The 10,995-nt window shown below is 41.6% G+C and overlaps 1 long non-coding RNA gene across 1 annotated transcript; it reads left to right on the top strand.

Moving 5' to 3' along the window:
• The first annotated feature begins 225 nt into the window (after nucleotides 1-225).
• Nucleotides 226-1,816, top strand: LOC308392584. The gene is made up of 3 exons (XR_013970838.1): nucleotides 226-568; nucleotides 654-765; nucleotides 846-1,816. It is a non-coding gene; the product is annotated as an uncharacterized lncRNA (long non-coding RNA).
• The last annotated feature ends 9,179 nt before the right edge of the window (nucleotides 1,817-10,995 follow it).

Genomic DNA, 10,995 nt, shown 5'->3' with positions numbered 1-10,995 from the left:
CAGAGCTCTCCGCCGGGAGAGAGTGATTAGAGCGCGTTTGGACATTTTATCATTTCCTGATGATTTTCTGTGTGAACGTTACCGTTTTTCAGCACAATCTATAAGTTATGTGGATAACATCCTCAGGCCATATATTACGCATGTGACACATCGTGGACATGCTCTCAGTTCATTACATATTATTTGTATCGCACTCAGTTTCTTGCAAACGGGAGCTTTCTGTATAATATTGGTGACGCTGAGCACGTTTCCAAGGCTACCGTCTGTCGGGCAGTCAGGAATGTTACAGTTGCACTGAAACGTCTCCTGTACTCGTCTGTGGTGTTCCCCGGTCATAGACCCACAAGATTTATCAAAGAGGGATGCCACAAAATTGCAGGTATCAGGATGACCAAAACTTAATTCATGATGTGGTGATACTTGAACTACTACTTAAATTTTACATTTATTCTCACGGTTCCCAGGCGTGATTGGCTGTATAGATGGCACTCACATTCCAATCATTGCTCCTTCAGTAAATGAAGGAGACTATGTGAACAGGAAGTCTTTCCACAGCATTAATGTACAGGTACATAGTTCCCTGTAGCATTTCAAACTAACAAATTATTTCATTATAGTAATGGATGCTAATTTGTGTTCTCTGCACTGTGAAGATCATATGTGATGCTGCCAACATTATCACAAATGTGGAAGCCAAGTGGCCAGGCTCTGTCCATGACTCACAAATATTCCGTGAATGTACACTGAGCACAAAATTTGGACATGGTGAGTTGAGAATACTTTAAAATATATAAAGACCAATTGCTTCAGGGACATTTGAACTGAAGTGTATCCTTCTGTCTTAGGAGAGTTCACTGGCTACTTGCTTGGTGATAGGGGGTATCCATGTTTACCCTATTTGCTTACCCCTTACCCTGACCCTGAACCGGGCCCACAGCAGCGATATAATCTGGCTAATTGCAGGACAAGAGCCAGAGTTGAAATGACTATCGGAATGCTTAAGGCCCGGTTCCAGTGCCTGCAAAGACTCAGGGTCACCCCAGAAAGGGCATGTGACATTATTGTGGCATGTGTGATTCTTCACAACATTGCCACAATTAGAGGAGAACACTGTCCTTCTGAACCAAACATCAGCAGTGATCCAAACCATGAACATCCTGACCCTCCCACGGACATACAAGATGGAAGAGCAGTCAGAGACACCATATGTCACAATCATTTCTTTTGACCCATCACCTCAACATGTTGAAAGAAGAATAAACAGATGTTTTGTTCAACTGGCTTTATTGGTCGCCTGTGTTTCCTGTACACAAAGTATTAAAAGATGTAAACCTCATAAAGTGTCTCTGTTGCTTCCTCCTCTGTAACAGCTGTCAATGTTTCTTCATTATTTTCCTGTAGTAAAGAAATAAACAACATTGCTGTTCTACTGTAAACTCATATAATCTGTGGAGTATTACTCACAACTGCATGTTGGTCTGGCTCAACAGGAGGCTGCACCAGATGCAGTACACCACCACCATCAACTGATAGAATATGAGGTTTATACAGGTCACTTATAACTTACAAGGGACCAAATGGCAATTAACAAACATACCAAGCACCTTACACTTCATTGTCATTATGCTCTCAAAGACAACCAAGACTGAGGGAAGGCAAAATCAGTCGGAAAATAACTTCACTACAAAATAATTCATTATGGTAAAGAGTTTATCAAATGAATGTGTCGCACTGCAAAGGTGACTGTGAAGAAAGGATGTATGCACATCATGTATTATTTTGAATTTACCCCTTATGTAGGCACTTGTGTCTTGCGGGGTTATTAACTCAGAGGATGTCCCCGCAGAGATGCCTTCGGCCACAGGGCGCCCACTGTTTTGGCTGAGGGCCAACTGCTCAGCCTCTGTGAGTGGTGGTGGTGGACGACCCCCACCTGTTTTTCAGGCCTCCGCTTTTTTTCTGTTGGCTATAACGGGTCACATTTGAGCATACAGAGTAAGCAAATATGTACTTGTAATGTGCTCAGATAATTTCAATAAGTGCTTACAGAGGGGAAATTAATGTAGCCTCTAACTGCAATTGATTTACATCGGACAAACAGACCAAGCACTATGGCTCATAATACAATTACACCTTACCTGTTTGGACTATATTTTTATATTTCATTTTTACTTGCTAAAATAAAATAAAATAAAATAAAATAACGTGTTAAATGGGTGGAAATCCCTCGATCAATGTTTAAATTAACACTCATGCATTGACTCTGTCGGCTATGTTTTGCCATGCATGCTTTTGCAGCTGAGGCTGTGTTACTTTTTTTCCACGGAATTTGCATGTTATCGGCATATGCTGCCATCAGAATTTCGGCCTCAAGCGCTGTAAAATACATTGACCGCGCCTTCTTTCCCTCCGTCTCCATGGTGACTCGCTTAATCTGTGCTCCACTAATCAGGGCTTTATGTATCCTCGTGCGCGCTTAACTTGGGGTTAAAGCAACTCCGCGTTGACTGAACTAATTGTTATCAGCCTTTCTGGAACCGAATATTCCGAGTTGGACAGTTCGGGGTTACTCAACCCCGAGTATCGTTTTTCACTCTGAGTTTTCTAAACCGGCTTCCTGAAATAGGGCCCAGATAAGGAACGAATGAAAACACAGACTAAAGCACACAGGAGGTGATCAGGGGTAGTGAAAGTGTTGGAGTCAAATGTTAAATGTTGCCATCATTGTACTTAAACTTGTAAGTCTTGGTTCAAACTATATGGTCAAGGACATTCCTTTGTTTGTGACCCCATCCCCAGCCTGTTGAATGGTGGGGGAGGCTGTAGTCTTTTATTACAGGCACAGCCTATGTGAGGGTTCTGTTTTCTTGTTTAGTAAACGTCCTGCCTTTATGACCCTTTTGGTGAGCAGGGCCCTGTTTCAGGAAGCCGGTTTAGTGCAAACTCTGAGTAAGTATACCCTGAGTTAACGAAAACTCTGGGTTTTCGGTTTCACAAAGCGAGTTCAGATGAAGCCTCAGTGAGTCACTATGACGACACACTCCGTGAAGCTAACCTGCCCCCTAGCAGGTTTACTACAACTAACCCTGACTGTCTCCGCCCCTTTGTCGGAAACCTGACTGTAGGAAGTGTCGGACATGGCGTGCCCCTTCCTTGAAGAGCCAGTAGATCGTGAAGCCCAAATTCTCCGCAGAGCTCTCCGCCGGGAGAGAGTGATTAGAGCGCGTTTGGACATTTTATCATTTCCTGATGATTTTCTGTGTGAACGTTACCGTTTTTCAGCACAATCTATAAGTTATGTGGATAACATCCTCAGGCCATATATTACGCATGTGACACATCGTGGACATGCTCTCAGTTCATTACATATTATTTGTATCGCACTCAGTTTCTTGCAAACGGGAGCTTTCTGTATAATATTGGTGACGCTGAGCACGTTTCCAAGGCTACCGTCTGTCGGGCAGTCAGGAATGTTACAGTTGCACTGAAACGTCTCCTGTACTCGTCTGTGGTGTTCCCCGGTCATAGACCCACAAGATTTATCAAAGAGGGATGCCACAAAATTGCAGGTATCAGGATGACCAAAACTTAATTCATGATGTGGTGATACTTGAACTACTACTTAAATTTTACATTTATTCTCACGGTTCCCAGGCGTGATTGGCTGTATAGATGGCACTCACATTCCAATCATTGCTCCTTCAGTAAATGAAGGAGACTATGTGAACAGGAAGTCTTTCCACAGCATTAATGTACAGGTACATAGTTCCCTGTAGCATTTCAAACTAACAAATTATTTCATTATAGTAATGGATGCTAATTTGTGTTCTCTGCACTGTGAAGATCATATGTGATGCTGCCAACATTATCACAAATGTGGAAGCCAAGTGGCCAGGCTCTGTCCATGACTCACAAATATTCCGTGAATGTACACTGAGCACAAAATTTGGACATGGTGAGTTGAGAATACTTTAAAATATATAAAGACCAATTGCTTCAGGGACATTTGAACTGAAGTGTATCCTTCTGTCTTAGGAGAGTTCACTGGCTACTTGCTTGGTGATAGGGGGTATCCATGTTTACCCTATTTGCTTACCCCTTACCCTGACCCTGAACCGGGCCCACAGCAGCGATATAATCTGGCTAATTGCAGGACAAGAGCCAGAGTTGAAATGACTATCGGAATGCTTAAGGCCCGGTTCCAGTGCCTGCAAAGACTCAGGGTCACCCCAGAAAGGGCATGTGACATTATTGTGGCATGTGTGATTCTTCACAACATTGCCACAATTAGAGGAGAACACTGTCCTTCTGAACCAAACAGCAGTGATCCAAACCATGAACATCCTGACCCTCCCACGGACATACAAGATGGAAGAGCAGTCAGAGACACCATATGTCACAATCATTTCTTTTGACCCATCACCTCAACATGTTGAAAGAAGAATAAACAGATGTTTTGTTCAACTGGCTTTATTGGTCGCCTGTGTTTCCTGTACACAAAGTATTAAAAGATGTAAACCTCATAAAGTGTCTCTGTTGCTTCCTCCTCTGTAACAGCTGTCAATGTTTCTTCATTATTTTCCTGTAGTAAAGAAATAAACAACATTGCTGTTCTACTGTAAACTCATATAATCTGTGGAGTATTACTCACAACTGCATGTTGGTCTGGCTCAACAGGAGGCTGCACCAGATGCAGTACACCACCACCATCAACTGATAGAATATGAGGTTTATACAGGTCACTTATAACTTACAAGGGACCAAATGGCAATTAACAAACATACCAAGCACCTTACACTTCATTGTCATTATGCTCTCAAAGACAACCAAGACTGAGGGAAGGCAAAATCAGTCGGAAAATAACTTCACTACAAAATAATTCATTATGGTAAAGAGTTTATCAAATGAATGTGTCGCACTGCAAAGGTGACTGTGAAGAAAGGATGTATGCACATCATGTATTATTTTGAATTTACCCCTTATGTAGGCACTTGTGTCTTGCGGGGTTATTAACTCAGAGGATGTCCCCGCAGAGATGCCTTCGGCCACAGGGCGCCCACTGTTTTGGCTGAGGGCCAACTGCTCAGCCTCTGTGAGTGGTGGTGGTGGACGACCCCCACCTGTTTTTCGGGCCTCCGCTTTTTTTCTGTTGGCTATAACGGGTCACATTTGAGCATACAGAGTAAGCAAATATGTACTTGTAATGTGCTCAGATAATTTCAATAAGTGCTTACAGAGGGGAAATTAATGTAGCCTCTAACTGCAATTGATTTACATGGGACAAACAGACCAAGCACTATGGCTCATAATACAATTACACCTTACCTGTTTGGACTATATTTTTATATTTCATTTTTACTTGCTAAAATAAAATAACATATGATAAAATAACGTGTTAAATGGGTGGAAATCCCTCGATCAATGTTTAAATTAACACTCACGCATTGACTCTGTCGGCTATGTTTTGCCATGCATGCTTTTGCAGCTGAGGCTGTGTTACTTTTTTCCGCGGAATTTGCATGTTATCAGCATATACTGCCATCAGAATTTCGGCCTCAAGCGCTGTAAAATACATTGATCACGCCTTCTTTCCCTCCGTCTCCATGGTGACTCGCTTAATCTGTGCTCCACTAATCAGGGCTTTATGTATCCTCGTCCGCGCGCTTCACTTGGGGTTAAAGCAACTCCGCGTTGATTGAACTAATTGTTATCAGCCTTTCTGAAACCGAATATTCCGAGTTGGACAGTTCGGGGTTACTCAACCCTGAGTATCGTTTTTCACTCTGAGTTTTCTAAACCGGCTTCCTGAAACAGGGCCCAGGAGGTCACACAAACGCACGCCCAAACACACACTCACATGCACACGCACGCCCAAACACACACACACACGCACACGCATACACACAGACACATACCTAGAAACTAGAATTCTGTGATCTGTTGTGTACACGTAGCCTGGGTTTTGGGGTAAGTCGCGTTTCCTGCCGCAAACGTAAAAGAAGTCCAAGGGTGAAATACACTGCAAAGTATTTATTGGGCAGTACGTGGTGTGTGGATCGTTGACGAATGAAGTGAAATTGTGCGCTAAGCAGAAGTGAGTGTGTCTGGCATCACGGTGTGTGTGAAAAGGTATCCAGCTGGGGCAGACATGATTCTGCAGGTCACCTGCCCAGTGGACAAAAAGAAATAAAATATTTGTGTGGATGAAGTATGAATGATAACATGAAGAGTGTTTGGTGTTTCTCAGTCTGAAACAACTGTAACGCTACTTTCTGTTTTGGAGAAAAGGACAGTTTAAAAAAAACAGAGAGATGTGTGTTGTTTTAAGCAGTGATGAGAATAATGAAAATTTGATGACAGAGGAACACAAAAACATACAGAAAATGCATTAACCATGCTAACCCTACATGCATATACACATACAATGATACTCATGAAGACCAGACGGCATCTTAAGCATGAGATTCTGCTTGTCATCTTGTCCAAGTCACTTAGTGTGATGAAAAGTGATGCAAAGACCATTGGACTAATAGCAAATTAGTTTAAAAAAAAAAAAAGATCAAATAATAGCAAACAAGTGTGTAGGAAAGGCAGCTTTAACAACATGTTCTGCTGGAGATGCAGCTCCTCAGACATCGATTAAACCTGCCTAATAACACACACACATGCAATGAAAATCAGCTTGTTACCAAATGCTGAATTTATCCAATGCTGACAAATTAACTCTGTAGGCTGCAGGACAACAGTTTAACTTTTGTGGGGAAAAAGATTCTGGTTTGAACAACCAGTGATCAGACAATAAATTTAGTTGTTAATATAGTAAATTGGGAGATGCTTTCTGTCTGATGCAGCACAAGTAATTTACTGTATGAGGGAAATTCTATTTTTGTGATAACATTTTGAACATGCATTTCTGTTGTCCTGTCAACTTGGTGGGATGGTAGCTGATATGCAAATTAGCTGATCATAATTAGATTAAGGAAAGGTGACTGAATTTTAGCACAAGTGAATGGGATGTGTTGGAGACTCTAAAACACTGAGTTTCCTGTTTTGATGTGCGAGTGAACCCTGCACCCAGATACACAATACTGAACACATAAGAACAAACTTGTTTTGTGAAGTGCATGACAACATGTCACGTGTTTTATGATGAAGGGAAAGAAGGAAAACTGAATAAAACGTGTCTGTGGCCTAAATGAGTGAGCTGATTGTGAGTTTCTGGTGTGTGAGAATTTAAAAAAGAATGGGGAACTGACTGACTGGTTAAAGCTGACAAGACTGACTGATTTAACATCATTGTGTGAAGTTCAGTGGCATGTCCAGCGGGGGGGCACGGGCCACAGCCCCAACCAGACTGGCCACCCCAGGTGCCACCCCGAAGCTAAAACAATAAAATTCAATCAAATGTACGATCATGTTTTCACAGTGAAGCTCAGATATCCGAGTGTAAGTGAATGCAGCATCGGCTTCTGCACTATGAGCATCACCTTAGCAAAGGTAGGAGAGCCAAGCACGAAAGACGGTGTTCTGGGAATCCATCCTACCTGGCAAACCATCCTACCCGTTGTTTCTGCGCATGCGCACAACACGAAATTCAGTGCCAAACCATCCTACCTTTGTGAATGTCACCTACAAGCATACTTAAACGGCTAAAATTTAGTGGCAAATCGTCCTACTTTTGTTAATAACAGCTACAAGTATACTCTGATGGGCAAAGTTAGGTGGCAAACCGTCATACCTACTTAAATTGGTGCTGGAATTACTCTGTGACAGCAGAAATGTGCATAAACTACTTACGGTAGGACGTTTTGCCAAAGTAGGATGGTTTGTCAGAAAACAATTTTCGGCGAAAGAAAATGAGGAGAGAATAAATGTCCCGGTACGTAATATTAAGTTTGTTGAGTTTAGTAAACTTCGGTGAAATTAGAATACCAAAGAAAAAAATAACACTTGAAGAATTATTGCAGCCGTCGAATATTTCAGACAGTATGCTACTGAGGGAGCTAACATAAGAGTTATGAGTTATAAGATATAATCCAAGTCGTAACATTGCTGTATGGAGCTGCAGATTTGGTTGCAGGTTAAAGGCCGGTCTGTGAAAATATTGTCGGGCATAAACCGGTCCGTGGCGCAGAAAAGGTTGGGGACCGCTGCTTTAAATAATGTTTCCTTTTATAAAAGTAGGATAATGAAAAAACATTTATCATAAAATTTATTATTGACATGTTTGTGGCAATTAATATGTGAATCAACTAAATGTGGGGGGGGGGGGGGGGGGTGTTAGCCCAACTGGTCTTAAACTAAGAAACACTAAAGTTACATTTGAAAACAATTTAAAACAAAACATCCCCATTCTAAAATGTCATGTGACAATCTGATTGGCTTACGGAGTGATGATGTCACAAGGACTTTGTTGCCTTTGATCTGAAGTCTATAAATAGGGGTCAGAAGCAGCAATTAATCAGTTTGTTCACAGCCTTCAAACGTTCGACCAGAGATACATTTGGAAATATTTCTAAGCCTTTTCAGAGTCACTGTGCACGGGCTCCAACATGCCTCCACAAAAAGGCCAAAAAAGACAAAAAGATTATGCTCCCTGTCCTTTGTGTTCTGGCCGGCCAATCTCTCCAGGAGAAATTGTGCGGCCAATCTCTCCAGGAGAAATTACCACGGATGGTGTCTTATCAGTCCAAAGAGCATTACAGGAAAGTCAGAAGGAAAAATCTGACCTACATTACAAAATTAAACAAATTGAAGAAGAGAAGCTTCAACTAGAGGAAAAGTGCAGACAACTGGAAGCACGAAATAAAGACCTGGAAGAAAAACAGCAACGCCAGCCTGATATAAAAATGATCAACGAGGGCTCGGGAGTGAAGTTTGATGAAGGACGAGAGAAGATTTTTTCTCGTTTTCTTTCATCAGGAACACAGAGTGCTGAATTAAAAGAAACATCTGCCCAGCTTCAACGAAAGAAAGCTAATATTGAGGAGATACAGTGGGATCTCCAAAACATTGAGAAACAGAACCAGGTGCTTCGAGGAAAGCTCAATGAAGCGGAGAAAACAATTGAAAAAATCCACCAACAGAAGACTGAACAGGAAATACAAATGCAGGACGAACTCAAAGCCATGCAGAAATTGTACAACAATCTGAAAGTCAAGTGTGGTGAAACAAAGCGCAAAAATAAAGAGCTTCTTGAAGAGAAAAAGCAACAGGAAGAAGAAAAACGTATTATCCAGGACTTTGAGAGAAGGCATCTAGAATTGCAAGAATTTTATAATAAAGAATATGAGGAAACACTTCAACTGAAAAGAGAAAAGGAAATACAAATGAAGGACAAACTCAAAGCCACACGGAAATTGTACAACAATCTGATAGTCAGGTTTGGTCAAATAAAGCGCAAAAATAAAGAGCTTCTTGAAGAAAGAAAGCAACAGGAAGAAGAACAACGTATTATCCAGGACTTTGAGAGAAGGAATCTAGAATTGCTAGAACTTTGTGAAACACCTGAACTGCAAAGAGAAAAGGAAATACTGGAAAAACGATGTTCAGAGATGCAGTGTAGGATTGATGGAATGAAGAGGAAACACTCAGCGGTCATTAAGGAGATGTTGTTGAAGTCCAGTGACTTGAAGAGCCAAATAATTGAAATGCAGGCACAAAAGCAACAACAAGAGAAAATACATGAAGACCTGCAGCGTACGAGTCAAGAAATCCAGAGAAAAAATGAGCTGTTAGAAGAGATGCACAACAAAAAGCAAGAAAAGCTTAGAAAAAAACAAGCAACCTTAAAAGAAATGAAGCAAAGATGCCAGCAACTCGAGCAGCAGAATGCAGAAACAAACGATCAGCTGAGAACCCTTATCCTGGAGAACGAGCTCATGGAAAAATACCTGAAAAAGAAGAAAAAAGGCTGGTTCTGCCGCTTATTCAGATGATTTAGCCTCGTCCTCCTCCACCTGTGATCCATCTTACCTTGCACCTCTCCTGTCCCCCCTAACACATATTCTCCACCTTCTTCATCTTTTTTCGTTTTTCACCCTCCCCCCCCAACCAGTCCCAGCAGTTGACTGTCCCCTCCTGAGCCTGGTTCTGCTGGAGGTTTCTGCCCGTTAAAAGGCAGTTTTTCCTCCCCACTGTCGCCTCGTGCTTGCTCAGAGGGGGTTGTTGGGGTTTCCTCCCCTCCTCCTTTCCCCCCTTCATTTACTTATTTGCTTGTTTAACTTTTCTTTTGTTGTTTCTGTAGTTACTTGTTTTACTTTTTTCAACTTATGTAAGAAAATAATAAACCAATTGAATTTATCCTTTGAGTATTTTTCATCTAATCTTTACAGAGTTAAGCTCTGTCTTTTATTTGCTTGTTAAAACCCCATCAATGGTGAAGTAAAAACCCTGGGACATGGTTTAAAACGTTGAAATAGACTAACCAGCTAGTCTAAAACTAAGAAACACTTAAATATTACGTTAAATTGAAAACAGTTCAAAAGAAATATCCCCATTCAAAACTGTCATGTGATAATCTCATTGGCTTATGGAGTGATGATGTCATAGGACATCATCACTCCAGCAGTTCAATAAGGCTGATAGAAGGGTACAAAGAAAGGGGCAAGGCAAACTGATGCAAAACTAAACTTTAACCTAAACTGGGTGAACTAAAACACAACATGAAGAACCCTGACATGAACAAACCTGGACATGAATACATGCGACCTGGAAACATGGTGTGAAACAACAGACGACCTGGGCCCTGTTTCAGGAAGCCGGTTTAGTGCAAACTCTAAGTATATCCTGAGTTAACGAAAACTCTGGGTTTTCGGTTTCACAAAGCGAGTTTAGATTAATTCTGAGTGAGTTACTATGACGACACACTCCGTGAAGCTAACCTGCCCCCTAGCAGGTTTACTTCAACTAACCCTGACCTTCTCCGCCTCTTTGTCAGAAACCTGACTGTAGGAAGTGTCAGACATGGCGTGCTCCTTCCTTGAAGAGCCAGTA

This window comes from Rhamphochromis sp. 'chilingali' (genome assembly GCF_963969265.1).
Source record: "Rhamphochromis sp. 'chilingali' genome assembly, chromosome: 2".
Taxonomy (NCBI): Eukaryota; Metazoa; Chordata; class Actinopteri; order Cichliformes; family Cichlidae; genus Rhamphochromis; species Rhamphochromis sp. 'chilingali'.
The sequence above is the reverse complement of the archived record's forward strand: the minus strand, read 5'-3'. Positions and strand labels throughout refer to the sequence as shown.